Source organism: Schistocerca gregaria, chromosome 6 (genome assembly GCF_023897955.1).
Source record: "Schistocerca gregaria isolate iqSchGreg1 chromosome 6, iqSchGreg1.2, whole genome shotgun sequence".
Taxonomy (NCBI): Eukaryota; Metazoa; Arthropoda; class Insecta; order Orthoptera; family Acrididae; genus Schistocerca; species Schistocerca gregaria.
The window spans coordinates 139,846,881-139,863,021 of NC_064925.1; the positions used below are offsets into that span (position 1 = coordinate 139,846,881).

General features: G+C 44.2%; 1 protein-coding gene across 1 annotated transcript in view; it reads right to left on the reverse strand.

Annotated features, from left to right (window-relative positions):
* The window catches only part of LOC126278181 (actin, cytoplasmic type 5-like), a 209,037-nt gene extending 193,911 nt beyond the window's left edge, over positions 1–15,126 (reverse strand). The window contains exon 1 of the mRNA XM_049978090.1: positions 14,972–15,126. The gene's annotated coding sequence lies outside the window, so the exon portion shown is untranslated. The remainder of the gene's footprint in view (positions 1–14,971) is intronic.
* Positions 15,127–16,141: the final 1,015 nt, after the last annotated feature.

Consider the following 16,141-nt stretch of genomic DNA (forward strand, 5'->3'; position numbering starts at 1 on the left):
CCTCTAATAGCATATCGACTGCATCGACTGCTGTGAAGAATTCTTCCAGGTTATTGTCCTTGACATGCAGCAATTTTGTTTGTATGTCAATCGGCAATCTGGATTTTAATACTCTAATCAAGTCTTTGGAAGAAACTGGTTCAGACAAATATTTTGTTTTGTTGAGATATCGCTAAAAATATTTCCTGAGTGTTCTAAGTCTTGAATTATATGGTTCTGTGTTATATACTAGCTTTCTGATCCTTTCCTGTATTGCAGGAGACCAATATTTGTCGATAAAAGCCTGCTCAAAATCTGAGTACATAAGATAAGTGTCTATTGGCTCACTACTCCACATAGCTCCGTCTCCTACTATATGTCCACTTACATAGCTAATTTTCTGCCTTTCTGTCCAAATCCTGGGTAAAACTCCTTTAAACGATTTTATGAAAACGATGGGATGAACAGTTTTCTTTTCTGGATTGAAAGTTGGAAATTCTCTATATTTAATAAGTTTTTCCTCCATATGAAGTGTTGCATAATCTGATACACGATCCTGCATGCCACTACTATATGGGGAATTGTCAGTATGTCGATGTTCATGTACACCAGCATTTTGTTGAATGCGAGATGGATTAACTCTCTCGCTTGTGTAGATGTTCTCGGAACCTACTGACTGATAATCTTGGTCAGACTGACGCATATCGTCAATTTGTTTACGCACCTCTTGCAGACATTTGAAAAATTCTTGGTGTGCAAGCTCTGTGTCTGTCAATACTTCTTCGAATTGTTTCCGAATTTTCAATAGGTCGTTTGATAATTCTTTGTTCTGAGAATCTCTGTCATTTATAGCATCGGTGACTGCAGACTGAACTTTCTGCTCAACAGCGTCCGCTACTTGCGAATCACGCTCAGGGAGCCACTGATTAAAAACATCAGAAAACTGTTGCATCTCATGTGTAAGCTGTTGCTTAACCACGTTAGCTTGCCCTATTGTAACGTTATGTAATTCCTGTGACAGTTCTGTAAGTGTGGCCGATAGCTGCTCTTGCTTTTGTGACGCTTTATCAAATTCTAAATGAAGATTGTTAACCGTATCGGGTAGTTGCTTGTGTGCTTCCCGAAAAACTTCAAACTCTGTTATTAAAGCTGTCTGCCTAAGAGAAACTTGTTCTATTTTAGTTTTAAGTTCCTCTTGCGTATTTACAATCTGCATTTGTAAAGCTGTTTTCATTATATTAATCTCTGATTTAAATATCGACTGAGATTCTGTTATTTGTGTTTTTGCAGAGCAGACTGTAGTTCGTTATGGGACGCAGCTTGACTTTCTCGAAAATCTCGAGATATTTCCTCTATTCGTTTCAGTAAAACTGTCATAGGGTCAAATACCTCCTGCACATTAGTTTGAGGCACACTAGTTTCACCCGATTGTGTCATCTTGGTCTGAGATCGTGTCTGAACCATATAATCACACAATAATTAATACTAAATGATCCGTTAAAATGTGTGTAACATATACTGTTTAATCAGTAGCTAATGACGTACTAATGGTTATGCAGATGACCGTTTTGTGACAAATAGTCGTATTGAACTGACACACAATTTGTAACACAAACTACCGCTAATCTACTAAGGAAGTATGTGCCTATCTACACTTAACTCTTTGCTACTACCCATAGACGAGTCAGCAGAATAAAATATGACAACGTACACTTACTCCTTGTAGATAACTGCGATATAGACTTGCATATCTCCGCTATTTATCTCCTTTGTTGTAACTTTGTTCTTTCGTTTCGTTACAAATGGTTACATGAAAAATAAAATACAGGGTGTTTCAAAAAGAATACCACAACTTTAGGAATTTAAAACTCTGCAATGACAAAAGGCAGAGCTAAGCACTATCTGTCGGTGAATTAAGGGAGCTATAAAGTTTCATTTAGTTGTACATTTGTTCGCTTGAGGCGCTGTTGACTAGGCGTCAGCGTCAGTTGATGCTAAGACGGCGACCGCTCAACAGAAAGCTTTTTGTGTTATTGAGTACGGCAGAAGTGAATCGACGACAGTTGTTCAGCGTGCATTTCGAACTAAGTATGGTGTTAAACCTCCTGATAGGTCGTGTATTAAACGTTGGTATAAACAGTTTACAGAGAATGGGTGTTTGTGCAAAGGGAAAAGTTCTGGACGGCTGAGAACGAGTGATGAAAATGTAGCACGCATCCAGCAAGCATTTGTTCGCAGCCCAGGAAAATCGACTCACAGAGCTAGCAGAGAGCTGCAAATTCCACAATCAACTGTATGGAGAGTCCTACGAAAAAGGTTAGTTATGAAACCTTATCGTCTGAAACTGGTTCAAGCACTGTCTGCAGCTGATAAGATTAAAAGAATCGATTTCTGTGATTTTATCCTTGCTTAAATGGAAACAGATGAATCTTTCGTTTCAAAGATTGTGTTTACTGATGAAGCAACTTTCCACACTAACGGGAAAGTCAACCGTCACAATGTCTGTATATGGGGCACTGAGAATCCGCGGGAAACAACTCAGTATGAACGTGACTCGCCTAAGGTGAACGTTTTCTGTGCCTTTTCAGCCAATAAAGTTTTTGGTCCCTTTTTCTTCGAAGGTGCTACTGTAACTGGACTACAGTATCTGGAGATGTTAGAGAATTGGCTGTTCCCTCAGCTCGAACAAGAATCACAACAATTCATATTTCAGCAGGATGGAGCGCCACCACAATGGCACTTATCTGTCCATAACTACCTGAACGTCAACTACCCGAGGCGATGGATCGGCCGCCAGGCAGCCAGTGACAGAGCACTTCATCACTGGCCTCCAAGAAGCCCTGATCTTACCCCCTGTGATTTTTTTCTTATGGGGGTATGTTAAGGATATGGTGTTTTGGCCACCTCTCCCAGCCACCATTGATGATTTGAAATGAGAAATAACAGCAGCTATCCAAACTGTTACGCCTGATATGCTACAGAGAGTGTGGAACGAGTTGGAGTATCGGGTTGATATTGCTCGAGTGTCTGGAGGGGGCCATATTGAACATCTCTGAACATGTTTTTGAGTGAAAAAAAATCCTTTTTAAATACTCTTTGTAATGATGTATAACAGAAGGTTATATTATGTTTCTTTCATTAAATACACATTTTTGAAGTTGTGGTATTCTTTTTGAATCACCCTGTACAATAAACAATTGCTATGACAACCGTGTGTGTGTGCTCATGTATGGTGTCCTGATCATCTGTCGCCAAATGTGGTAGATTCTTATATGTGTGTGTCTATTTTTTGTTTGTCTGTTGTCGATGTATTATGCTCGCAGTAAAAGGTCATAACAAAATTGTGTCTCTTGTACAATACTCTACATAACATCAAAAGAAGCGAACAGAAAGCTCTAGTTACCCTTAGTTACGAGTTAACCACAGAGAGAGTAATATTCCGAGTCAACGACATAATTTTCATAGAGTCTCTCAGATAACATCTTGACCACTTAGCTTTCTCACAGTCGAGTCAGAATATTACATATTTATTACACTACAGAAACCAGAGCATTGCAGATATTCATAGGCGCTTGCACAATGTCTGCTGAGACCTGGCACTGAACAAAAGCACGGTGAGTCATTGGAAGTGGCGTCTTTCAGCATCACAACAAGATCGCGCAAACCGGTCGCACACGGCTGTGACTCTTGAAATGCTGGAACGTGCTGACACTCTCATTTGAAGTGATCGACGGATCACGATCGAACACCTCGTTGCTCAGCAGGACGTCTTTGTTGATAGTGCTGATACACTCGCCCACCAGTTGGGGTGCTCAAAGGTGTGTGCCCTATGGGTTCTCGCCACCTAACAGAAGACCATTAAGAGTTACGAGTGCGGAATTGCTTGCGCGTTGCGACGCTAATCGTGACAAGTTTTTGTCGAACATCGAACCGGAAAGAAAATGGCCACACCACCTCTCCTCCATGGAAAAACGTCAAAGCCGCATCCTTTGCCGGTAAGGTCATGTCAAGGTCTTCTGGGGCTCTGAAGGGATTATTTTGTTTGATGCCCTCCCTCATGGTGCAACGATCAACTCCAAAGTGCATTTCTCTACCCTCAGGAAATTGGAAATATGACGTAGCCTGTTCATCACCATCGAAGTGGAAATGATCTTCTCCTTCTTCGTGACAGCGTAAAGCCTCACACAAGTGGCTGCGCGGGGTAGCCGCGTGGTCTGGGGCGCCTTGCCACGGTTCGTGCGGCTTACAATGTTATGTAAGCCTCGCTGTCCCTTTTTTTCACTAATTAGTGTCTGATTTTATTCTGAGAAACTCAGTAATGTATGTAAATACCGTAAATGTAAATTTGATTCAAAAAGTACTTGAAGTGAAGTGAAGCGCAACTGGACAGCAACAAACTCTTTAGCGCGCAATCCCAGCAACGATAGTAATTGTAAATCTTTGAGTATGGACTCTAAAAATATTGATTTATTTAAAAAAAGGGTAACTGTTAATCTGTATCTTGTGGAAAGAGGACGTGTTGCTAGGCCGTCGCTCAGAACGCATTATTACATTTAATGAAAATTGATATTTTAGTAATAAAACGAAGTAAAGTATGTGTAAGAGTTGCCAAACATTTACGTATACAAATTTTCTGGAAGTGAAGAATAGAAATATCTTATTTTTTTGGAAAAGGAGGTGAACTTCATTGTCGTCGCCGTCTATCAAACGACAGAATTGTAAGTGTACAAATTTCACGAAAATACAGGAAAAGAAATGCGTTCTCTGCAGTTTTCATTCTATAAGTAACAAGCTCTAATAATTTCTTAATTACAGTAAATGTTCTTGTACAATAGTATGGTGCTGAACTCCACTGCCCAATTTTGAAGTAGCAGGACGTGTAGTTTGAAGGAAGTTTGTGTGCTAAGCAGTCTCCTTTTCTCACGAAAAGCAGATTGCTGTTTGATCTTATTTACTTACAACAGTGGTCCCTTAGGTACGAAAAGCGACGAAAACGTGACCCCAAAGCTATCCACAATACGGCCAAGTAATAACAGAGTCGTATTTTAAACCTTAAAGAACAATAACGTCCTCCAAATTGTAATACGTCACCAACTGGTGCAGAAGCTGATCATTCAAGGAGTAAGGAACCAAAATTCAGGTACCAGTTATGACTTAAAGTAAAAATCTCAATCAAAAATCTCTCTCTCTCTCTCTCTCTCTCTCTCTCTCTCTCTCTCCCTCTCTCTCTATCTCTCTCTCTCTCTCTCTCTCTCTCTCTCTCTCTCTCTCTCTCTCTCTCTCTCTCTCTCTCCAAACACATATATAAATATTCATATAAGTTACATTAATTAGTGTGTAAGCCTAGGGACCGATGGCCTCAGCAGTTTGGTCCCATAGAGCCTTACCACAAATTTCAAATTTTCACACAAGAGTGTGCGCCCGAGAGTCGCTAACAAAACTCCACTGGGCTGTCCTTCCTCAACCACCCAACAGCTTCCGTCTGTTTGGCCCTATGAAGGTTGCACTCTGTGGGAAGCAGTACGTGGATGATGGGGAGATTATTGAGGCAGCAAGATATTGGTTCTGACGTCGACAAGTAGAGTGGTACCATAAGGGGGTTCAGGATCTTCCAGTAAGGTGGCGTAAGGCCGTCGCATTGAAAGGAGATTGTGTTGAAAAATATGGTTTCGTAGCCAAAAGGGTGGAGAACAATGTGGTGTACTGGAATCCTGAATAAAACCTACCTACTTTCGAAAAAAATATATTGCGTTACTTATTGAACACCCTTCGTATTTGCAATACGTGTTAAAGCTGTTGGATATTATAGCAAGTGGGAAGAGCATTTAGAAAAAATGGACAATGCAAGGATTCCAAAAAAATGGTTCAAATGGCTCTGAACACTATGGGACTTAACATCTTAGGTCATCATCCCCTAGAACTTAGAACTACATAAACCTAACTAACCTAAGGACATCACACAACACCCAGCCATCACGAGGCAGGGAAATCCCTGACCCCGCCGGGAATCGAACCCGGGAAAGGATTCCAGAAATGCCACTGTCAGTGGATGTACTGGCCGAAGACCCGCAGGAAGAGCGAAGCAGAGATGGATTGAGGTCGGTATAGGCCGAGGAGCCTAGCCCTTAAAGGAAATGAATAAAAAATACTCACTGTAATTATTCCATTGACACGGCGGATGAATGTAAGCTCACGAGACAAGAAAATTAGTAGCCCCAATGAGTCTTCACCCTAACAACATGTATCGTCACCTCTAGCCTTGGTAATTTAATTCGACAGGAAGAGGATGCACGTGTTTCCGCAGGTAGGCCACATCCAGTTGAACCCTTTCTTTGATGGTTAGATCCCATAGAGCTATCAAACAGCGAGGAAGTAGAATGGTTCAAGTGGCTCTAACCGCTATGGGACTTAACATCTTAGGTTATCAGTCCCCTAGACTTAGAACTACTTAAACCTAACTAACCTAAGGACATCACACACATCCATGCCCGAGGCTGGATTCGAACCTGCGACCGTAGCAGCAGTGCGGTTCCGGACTGAGGCACCTAGAACCGCTCGGCCACAGCGGTCGGCCAAGTTGAATGTTGCATTTCACCTGCTGTTCCATATAGCTCCAGACATTTCTCTTAGGACTAACATGATTTAAGGGGCTACTCGAGATATGGGGTGATAGGGTGCCAGGGCGTTCATCGAACCAGAATCACAAGCGGTCAGTCTTGTGAACATAGCTGTTGTCATCTTGGAAGACGACAGCGTCCACAACGTTCTTATCATAAAGTACACTTCTTGTGTGGGCAAAGAAGTGCAACGCTTGAGCAGCAAGAAAGTCTGAATAAACATCGTGTTCACGACAACCTGAGTGAGTGAGCTTAACTCATGCTTCCAAAAACACCTTCTGAGCTACATCCTCCAAACGCTGAGGGTTCTAAACCCCATTGGCCCGCCGGTGAACTAGACGCGTTGCGTCATCTGAAAAGAGGAGCAATAGCGACTCGTTGGACCAGGCAGCTGCTGTCCAGTTTCTGCGTTGTTCGGCCCATTGCACCGCTGCGAGCGGAGCCCTTTCTCAATATAATCGGCCCAAAAAGGTCAGTGCACGCAGTTCCCTTCGCAGCGTTCTCTCTGAAAGTGGTTGAGATGGACCTTCAGTCACTTACAGGAGAAATTTTTGTTGGATTCGAAACCGACAATTATTTGACAACGCGAGACAATCGTCTCCTGTTCCTGTCGGTCCTACGCCGGCTGCGGGTGGTTCACCATTCCTTGTAGACATATTGGACGGTCCGCGTTGATACTCCAACTAATCAGGCGACTTCATTCACGGTGTTGTCGTGGGTCCGTCCAAAGACGATAGCACCTTGTGCCATTTTGTCACTTCTCCACGTCAACTCACCTAACTGCACGCACGTAATGTGTACAAACGAATGTTCGAGCGCGCGCGCTCTTGTGTGTGTGTGTGTGTGTGTGTGTGTGTGTGTGTGTGTGTGTGCGTGTGTGAGTGAGTGAATGAGTGGGTGGGTGATGTGGGTGTTCGTGTCCGTGTATATTGCTGCATACCTCTCAAACGGCCGTACAAATCTGAGCTATGCGTGACACACATTTCTGTCTGAAAAAATAAATGTGAATTTAAACATGTCTCGCTCCTACACCAATAGGGCCTGCAGTGGGAAGGGGCTAGCCGGTTAAAATATTCGAAACTGGAGGATATTAATATTGTACACACCGAATCTAGGATCGCGAAATCGAATAGTGTAAGTCTCGATGACATTTAAATCACTGCTTCTTAAAACGGCAGCAAGACATCAAAATTGCCACATACGGATTTCCAACATGTTGGTCAGCTTCTTGTGATACTATTTCAATATGAAAAACAGCCAAAGTTTATTACTTTATGATTATCAGGTAATAAAAAGGGCTATTTTGAAATTTTGGCTGTTCGTCATATTGAAAAACATTGTCATTTGCTAAAACAGTTGCACTCAAAAATTTGTTTCATCCGAAAGTAAAGATGAAACGGAACGATGGTACGGCCTTATTGCCCGAGAGACTACGTCTGAGATTGTTTGGCCGCCTAGTATAAGTCTTTCTATTTGACACCACTTGGGCGAGATGTAATGATCAGGACAACAGAAATACCCAGTCCTCGAAAGCAGAAAATCTCCTGTCCGTGCCGGCCGTTGTGGCCGAGCAGTTCTAGGCGCTTCAGTCTGGAAACGCGCGACCGCTGCCTCGGGCATGGATGTGTGTGATGTCCTTAGGTTAGTTAGGTTTAAGTAGTTCTAAGCTCTAAGGGACTGGTGACCTCAGATGTTAAGTATCATAGTGCTCAGAGTCATTTGAACCATCTCCTGTCCGGCCGGGAATCTAATATGAGACCCTGCGATCTAGAGACAGCGACGCTGTTTTTTTTTTTTTTTTTTTTTTTTTTTTTTTTTTTTTTTTTTTTTACTACTTTGGGATCGAAGGAAGGGTAAAGTTTGAAAATGCAAGGCAGCAAGATTTTTTAGTTTTTTCTACGGTGGAAAGCTGAGTAGGCCAGCAGTGAAAAGGAAAGAATACGAAATAAATAATGAAAGACTCTCCACAGCGGGAGAAAGGCAGCCGCGTTTAGCGATCCCTGTCGCGCCCTGCGTCCGGCGCTGGAAGTCTAAGGTACGTCTTCACGAAAAGACACAGTTTCAGTAGTTCCCCAGAGTGTGGTTCTGCGTCGTCGGAGTCTCAGTTTGTGCACGGGTCTCGTCTCCTACCCGGGAGGTTGCAGCTGCATGGGAAGTCGCGAAAAGCACTGCGTGGATAATTTCAAAAGTGCTGCTGTTATTGCGGGTCGCGAACAATTTTGGTACCCTTTCTTGAAAATAATTCCAGAAGTTGCAAGACGTGTTTGGTCTCTTTCTGAAATAGGTAATGAATCGTGTGCCCACTGATGCACGCGACTGCGTTGGCTTTCATACGAGGGTATTATCTGTCTGTAAACTCAAGTGCTTTTGGTGGGGGATGTGGCCTTTTCCAGAAGAACCCTGCCACTGACCTACAGGGACACCCAAAATCAGTTGCCCGTTACTTTCCTAGCCTGTAGATCGGCGTGCAGTGATACACGTCGTTCTGTTAGTGGGATCTTAACTGGCAGTGTCAGACTGTTGATTCTGTACGGTTACTGATATACTTAGGTATCCGGAAGAGATGGATAATCGCCCTGCATTGCAAGAAAATGTGCAGAATATGGAGAAGAGGAGGTATTTATGGAGTAGCGAGGGTTCGATCGTCTCTAATGTTACAACATTATGTGTTAAAGAAACGGCACAAAAAGAACTGTTGGCTAATATTACCAGTCCCAATCAGAGGGCTGCAATTTGTGCAAACGGCAACCTCGCCACAATAGGACGCAGAAGGAAGAAACGCGAAAATAAACCGCGTGGTTTACTGGAACCGCCACGAGGGAAGATTGACAATTTTGGGAGGTCGTTATAGGCAGTTTCACAAAATCGTTCATTCGAGAAACGATGGAGGACTTGCACATAAACCAAAAAATAAATCCGACATTACGGATATTACTTGTTGCCGTGAAACACAAAATCGATTTTCTTTGCCAGAATGATGTTTTACAAAAGACACTGCATGAAATCGGATTTACCTGGAAATCATTTTTAAGTAAACGAAAGATTCTGATAGAGAGAACGGATATAATTGACTGGCGATGTTAATACCTGAACCAAGTGAGGAAATTAAGGGAGCTAGGCAGAAAATTTCTTTTATATTGATGAAACTTGGGTGGACAACAATATTACTTACAGAAAATGTTGGCAGGGCCCTGGCGTTTACTGCATTGTCGACAATGTTAGCTGAAGCAATAGGACTATAGTGGTCAATATTGAGTCAAAAGATGGGTTTTTATCCAACCCACAGTTAATTTATAAAGCGGGATATGCAACAGGGGCTACCATGGGCAAATGATCTACGAACATTTTTCAAACTGGATATCGACTAAAGTCATTCCGAATCTACACCGAACTTGGTTATTGTAATGGACAACACCACAAGTCACAACAAGGAGCATAACAAAGCTCCGACTAGGTCCTCGAATAGTCAATTTTCAACGCAAACCTTCAAAGAAAATTTCTAGCTTTTAGTAGCAACACAAAGTGAGACCAAGCCTTAAATTCTGCAAATTGATTGCACTATACGGGGTCCGTTTTGCGGATAGCAGTAGAGGGCCATACATTCACATGAACAGGCATTCGGTTCTGTGTTTGTAGCAGAATCCTAATTTCCATTCTTATGTTCATACACTCCTGGAAATTGAAATAAGAACACCGTGAATTCATTTTCCCAGGAAGGGGAAACTTTATTGACACATTTCTGGGGTCAGATACATCACATGATCACACTGACAGAACCACAGGCACATAGACACAGGCAACAGAGCATGCACAATGTCGGCACTAGTACAGTGTATATCCACCATTCGCAGCAATGCAGGCTGCTATTCTCCCATGGAGACGATCGTAGAGATGCTGGATGTAGTCCTGTGGAACAGCTTGCCATACCATTTCCACCTGGCGCCTCAGTTGGACCAGCGTTCGTGCTGGACGTGCAGACCACGTGAGACGACGCTTCATCCAGTCCCAAACATGCTCAATGTGGGACAGATCCGGAGATCTTGCTGGCCAGGGTAGTTGACTTACACCTTCTAGAGCACGTTGGGTGGCACGGGATACATGCGGACGTGCATTGTCCTGTTGGAACAGCAAGTTCCCTTGCCGGTCTAGGAATGGTAGAACGATGGGTTCGATGATGGTTTGGATGTACCGTGCACTATTCAGTGTCCCCTCGACGATCACCAGAGGTGTACGGCCAGTGTAGGAGATCGCTCCCCACACCACGATGCCGGGTGTTGGCCCTGTGTGCCTCGGTCGTATGCAGTGCTGATTGTGGCGCTCACCTGCACGGCGCCAAACACGCATACGACCATCATCGGCACCAAGGCAGAAGCGACTCTCATCGCTGAAGACGACACGTCTCCATTCGTCCCTCCATTCACGCCTGTCGCGACACCACTGGAGGCGGGCTGCACGATGTTGGGGCGTGAGCGGAAGACGGCCTAACGGTGTGCGGGACCGTAGCCCAGCTTCATGGAGACGGTTGCGAATGGTCCTCGCCGATACCCCAGGAGCAACAGTGTCCCTAATTTGCTGGGAAGTGGCGGTGCGGTCCCCTACGGCACTGCGTAGGATCCTACGGTCTTGGCGTGCATCTGTGCGTCGCTGCGGTCCGGTCCCAGGTCGACGGGCACGTGCACCTTACGCCGACCATTGGCGACAACATCGATGTACTGTGGAGACCTCACGCCCCACGTGTTGAGCAATTCGGCGGTACGTCCACCCGGCCACCCGCATGCCCACTATATGCCCTCGCTCAAAGTCCGTCAACTGCACATACGGTTCACGTCCACGCTGTCGCGGCATGCTACCAGTGTTAAAGACTGCGATGTAGCTCCGTATGCCACGGCAAACTGGCTGACACTGACGGCGGCGGTGCACAAATGCTGCGCAGCTAGCGCCATTCGACGGCCAACACCGCGGTTCCTGGTGTGTCCGCTGTGCCGTGCGTGTGATCATTGCTTCTACAGCCCTCTCGCAGTGTCCGGAGCAAGCATGGTGGGTCTGACACACCGGTGTCAATGTGTTCTTTTTTCCATTTCCAGGAGTGTATTACTTACTCTATAATGTGTTTTGGAAGAGGCTATCGTCTTTTGTATTCATTATGGTCTTAACGCATCTGTATAAAAGTAAACGCTGTCGGGACGTTTTCTGTACACGGCGTCGCCACAAATTTAAAGCGCGCGCCACGGAAGGGCCGGTACTACCTTGTGAAACAGCCCGTAGAAGCGCCTCGTGACGTAGCTGGGTAGGCAGAGCGGGGACTCGCTCGCTCGCACTTCAGTTTACCAACGAACTATAGTATGCGTCGTCTGAGCAAATGAGGGCCTGTGGATCGATGTACCGGTGTCACTCGGAAAAAGTAGGCCAGGTTTTTTTGGACCAGGTGTCGGATGCCGCTCGCCTCTCCAAAGGAAAGACGACGTGCATCCGTGTCCGGCGTTCCGGACGCGGTGTAATAGGGTGTGTCTGCCATGTTCATTCGATGAAGTCTCAATTGTGTCATCTGTTTGGAATCAGCCGTGACGCACCACGTGGACGGTACATCAGTGTCTATCAGGTCCGTCTGTATCGTTTGCCATGCGACCTTCCATCGGATGTGTGGGCTTTTCGCCTCTATGACGTTTAGGGATCGACCCTTTTGGAGGACACGATAAAACTACCGCATCGTCATATAACGCGTTGCCATAAGAGCGAGGTGAACATAGCTTAATTCAATGTAAAAGTAGCTAACATGGGGAGGGCGTTTCGTGTAGTCAGCGAGGGTGCGAGAGAAGGTGGCTTGAACGATTTCAGAAGGGGGCATTGTGCACAAGTCCTCCACAGCTTCAGTTGTGCGTTCAGGGAGAGGACCACCGCCCTTTCATGGACCAACAGGCCACGAGCTGCGAACTGCTCTGAAAGTAAAAACGTCGCTTATAATTATCTCTGGTGTTTACTTACTATCATAGTGAACTACACACATGTTCGTAAATTAAGGATAACCAGGGATGAGTGATTTTCGAATTCAAGCTCACCCTGCAATTCCCTTCTCATGGAGCTTCCTTCGTGTTTTGGTGCTGACAGGATTCGGGAGTGGGATATTCCGCAGTGACTTTCGCGGGTGATGACCTTTTACTTTTCGTCATAGTCCTCTTTACCGACCCTCGGCCAGGATCAATCAACACACACTTTCGACCTCGGTGTGATTTAGCGGATAATCTTTTTCCGGTTTCTCTGTATGCAGTATAAATCTCCGTAACACGCCGAGAAATCGGTTCTCTTGGTTATGGAAGCACCCACCACATGAGCACCAACAATTTGCCCACGTTCTAATTCACTTTTCTCCGACATAACGCACTCACATCTACTGTTCTCACCACCACGACTGACGCTTGCAACGTATTGAGGACGTTGCACAGGTGCCTTCCTGGTAAAACAGAACAGGGCAACCTGGACGTTCAAATGGTTCAAATGGCTCTGAGCACTATAGGACTTAACTTCTGAGGTCATCAGTCCCCTAGAACTTAGAAATACTTAAACCTAACTAACCTAAGGACATCACACACATCCAAGCCCGAGGCAGGATTCGAACCTGCGACCGTAGCGATCGCGCGATTCCAGACTGTAGCGCCTAGAACCGCTCGGCCACTCCGGCTGGCCAACCTGGAGGCTTGTCTAGCACTTGCATTTATGTTCAAGTATTCATTTTTAGTAGTGTTTCCATATTTCTGTCCAACTCCTGTACATATTAAGTGTTATCCATCTTTCGGTATAGCATATACCCATTTTATGGCATCGAATGCTTTTTCTAAGTCGATGCACCGCATGAAAGTGTCCTGATTTTTCTTAAGTTTGCTTTGCTTATCAAGCATAATATCAGAACTGCCTCTCTCGTGCTTTTAGCTTTCCTAAAGATAAACTGATCACCTAACAGATACTCAATTGTCGTCCCGTTCTTCTACATGTCATTCTCGTCAGCGACTTGGATACAATGGCCACAAGCTGACTTTTTTTTTTTTTTTTAAATCATATGGGGCTTGACTGCTAAAGTCATCAGTCCCTAAGCTTACACACTACATAACCTAAATTATCCTAAGGACAAACACACACACCCATGCCCGAGGGAGGACTCGAACCTCCGCCGGGATCAGCAGCACAGTCCATGACTGCAGCGCCTTAGACGGCTCGGCTGCAAGCTGACTACGCGATAGTTCTTGCATTTATGTGCCCTTGCTGTTGTCAGGATTACGTTTATCATATCCTTACGAATGTCTGATTTTATGCCTCCAGTCTCGTAGATTCTACACACTGAGGTGGATAATTGATTGGTTGCAGTCTCACTCAATGGTTCTAGAAATTCCAAAAGATTCTCATATCTCCTTTCCGCCTTACTTGATCGTAATACAAAGAAAAAATGAAAACTCCATCCAAACAGGCCTTGAAGGCCCAATGGTACCGACTGGCCGCCGTGCCATCCTCAGCCCTAAGGCGTCACTGGGTGTGGATACGGAGAGGCATTTGGTCAGCACACCACTCTCCGACCGTTGTCAGTTTTCGTGACCGGTGGAGCTATTTCTCAACAAGGAGCTCCTCAATTGGCCTCACAAGGGCCAGTGCAACCCGCTTACCAACAGCTTTTGGCAGACCCAGACAGTGATCCTGAAAGTCGCGAGCTCTATCTTCTTATCTCGTGTTTTCTACTGAAAATCTCATGCTTGTACTCTTGTTAGCTTTACTATTACAGAGATCGCCAAAACTTTTTTTTAATTGGTCCTGTGCGCAACAAATAACTTACTTGGTCTTTCCGCTGCCACTGCTTGATCTGCTGCATTCCATTATTTAACAAAAACATAAAAAAACTATTATTCGTGCTGAGTGCAATGCATGTTCTGCATGGCGCCTCCTGCTGTTGCTGCGGCTGCTGCTTACTACAACTACATATAATTCAAGAGAAACGGTTTGGTCCAATCTAAGCTCGATAAATGATAACCCAAACAAAAAACTATATTCTGAAAGCGATTCTTTCTTATTCAATTACCAAAACGCTAGAAGCTCTTTGAACAATCGCTTCGTTTGTAAATCTGCCTCCAGTGGCATTAAAGCAATAATTCAAATTAATCAAACTCTTGAGACAGACTGAAATACTTCTCAATTGAATACATAGTGAAACAATTCCCTGACAGTTACAAAAGAAATCAATGACAAAAATGAATACTTAATCTAACAATGGTTTCCCCTTAAGAATTCAACTCCTATCATTATCAAAATTACCGTCTGCTGCTACGCACGTACACAAACCCTTTTCTTTAAATTAATAAGCGCGCTGCAAATTATAAAAAATATCAACTAAATACCAAATCCTGTGTCGCTGCTGGCGGACACGGCAGTACGGCAGCTCGACGACGACCCCTCGCCCAACACACGTGCGCACGACACCAGGTGGTCTCCTACACTGGCCTCCAAACTGCCACTAGTTATTCCGTGCGCTGCGAGGCGCGACAACAATATCTTAGATTCCAGAGCTAACGTATGTGCGCTGTAGCCAACCTTTACATCATAAGAGAGTATTGCCAACTCTCAACCCAACCAAGTTCTAGCCTAGCCCAACAGCACTTCCATGATCTGACGGCAACTGGTGTGCCTAGTGCAGCAAGGCCATTGGCTTACTTGATCGTAACACCTCCATTAAAAGCGATGAATCTTCACCATGAGTGAACTTAGTTCTCGAATCATCTTAAAAAAATATCATCTTTGGACTTTGGTATTGCTGTGAAACAGGCTCGCTCTATGCTTACTTAGATTATAAGTTGATCGTGTGCTGTCCTGCCTCATCCACAAGTTCTTCTGATATTCTCTCCCACTGTATATCAGCAATCCTGGAAAATTAACCTTCCTCCATATACATTATATGTACCTTATGTGCCCAATTTTGTGTGGCTTGTTTTTGTACTTCATTGTAAGTATTGATGGAAACTGCTCTCCCAATGTATACATTTTCCTAAGACATTTTTTGTATTGTGTTTCTTTTTTTTCCCGCAGATATGTCTGATGCTGATGTATCGAAACGCGTACTTAAATTAATTTGCGTCTAATAATTTTCACAAATCATGGTGCGTGATTTCTATAAAGGTTTGCAGGTTCTCTCCATTCGAGAAAGAATACGGTGAGAAAGGAAATTTCGTTCATTATAACATTTACGAGAAGTCGCCATAATGTTGTAACGTATTTGCGGCCAATATGTAAGGTTGCTACAACCAATATTACATATGTTCGTCTGTGAAAATGGACTCGACAAGCAACCTGAGTTATCAGTAAACGAACCTGCATAAAACTGTGTGCATGTTGTTTGAGTGTCAGATTCACTGTCCTTTAAGCCCTCAACAGATCTTTAGATGAAAAACTTAAAACTAACATTTGGATAAGCTATCTGACTGCGTATTTGAATAAGAATTTACGCTGGATACAGAATCTGACTTGTGTAGTGGAACTCACTGGATTAGAGAACATGACATGTTGTAATGTGT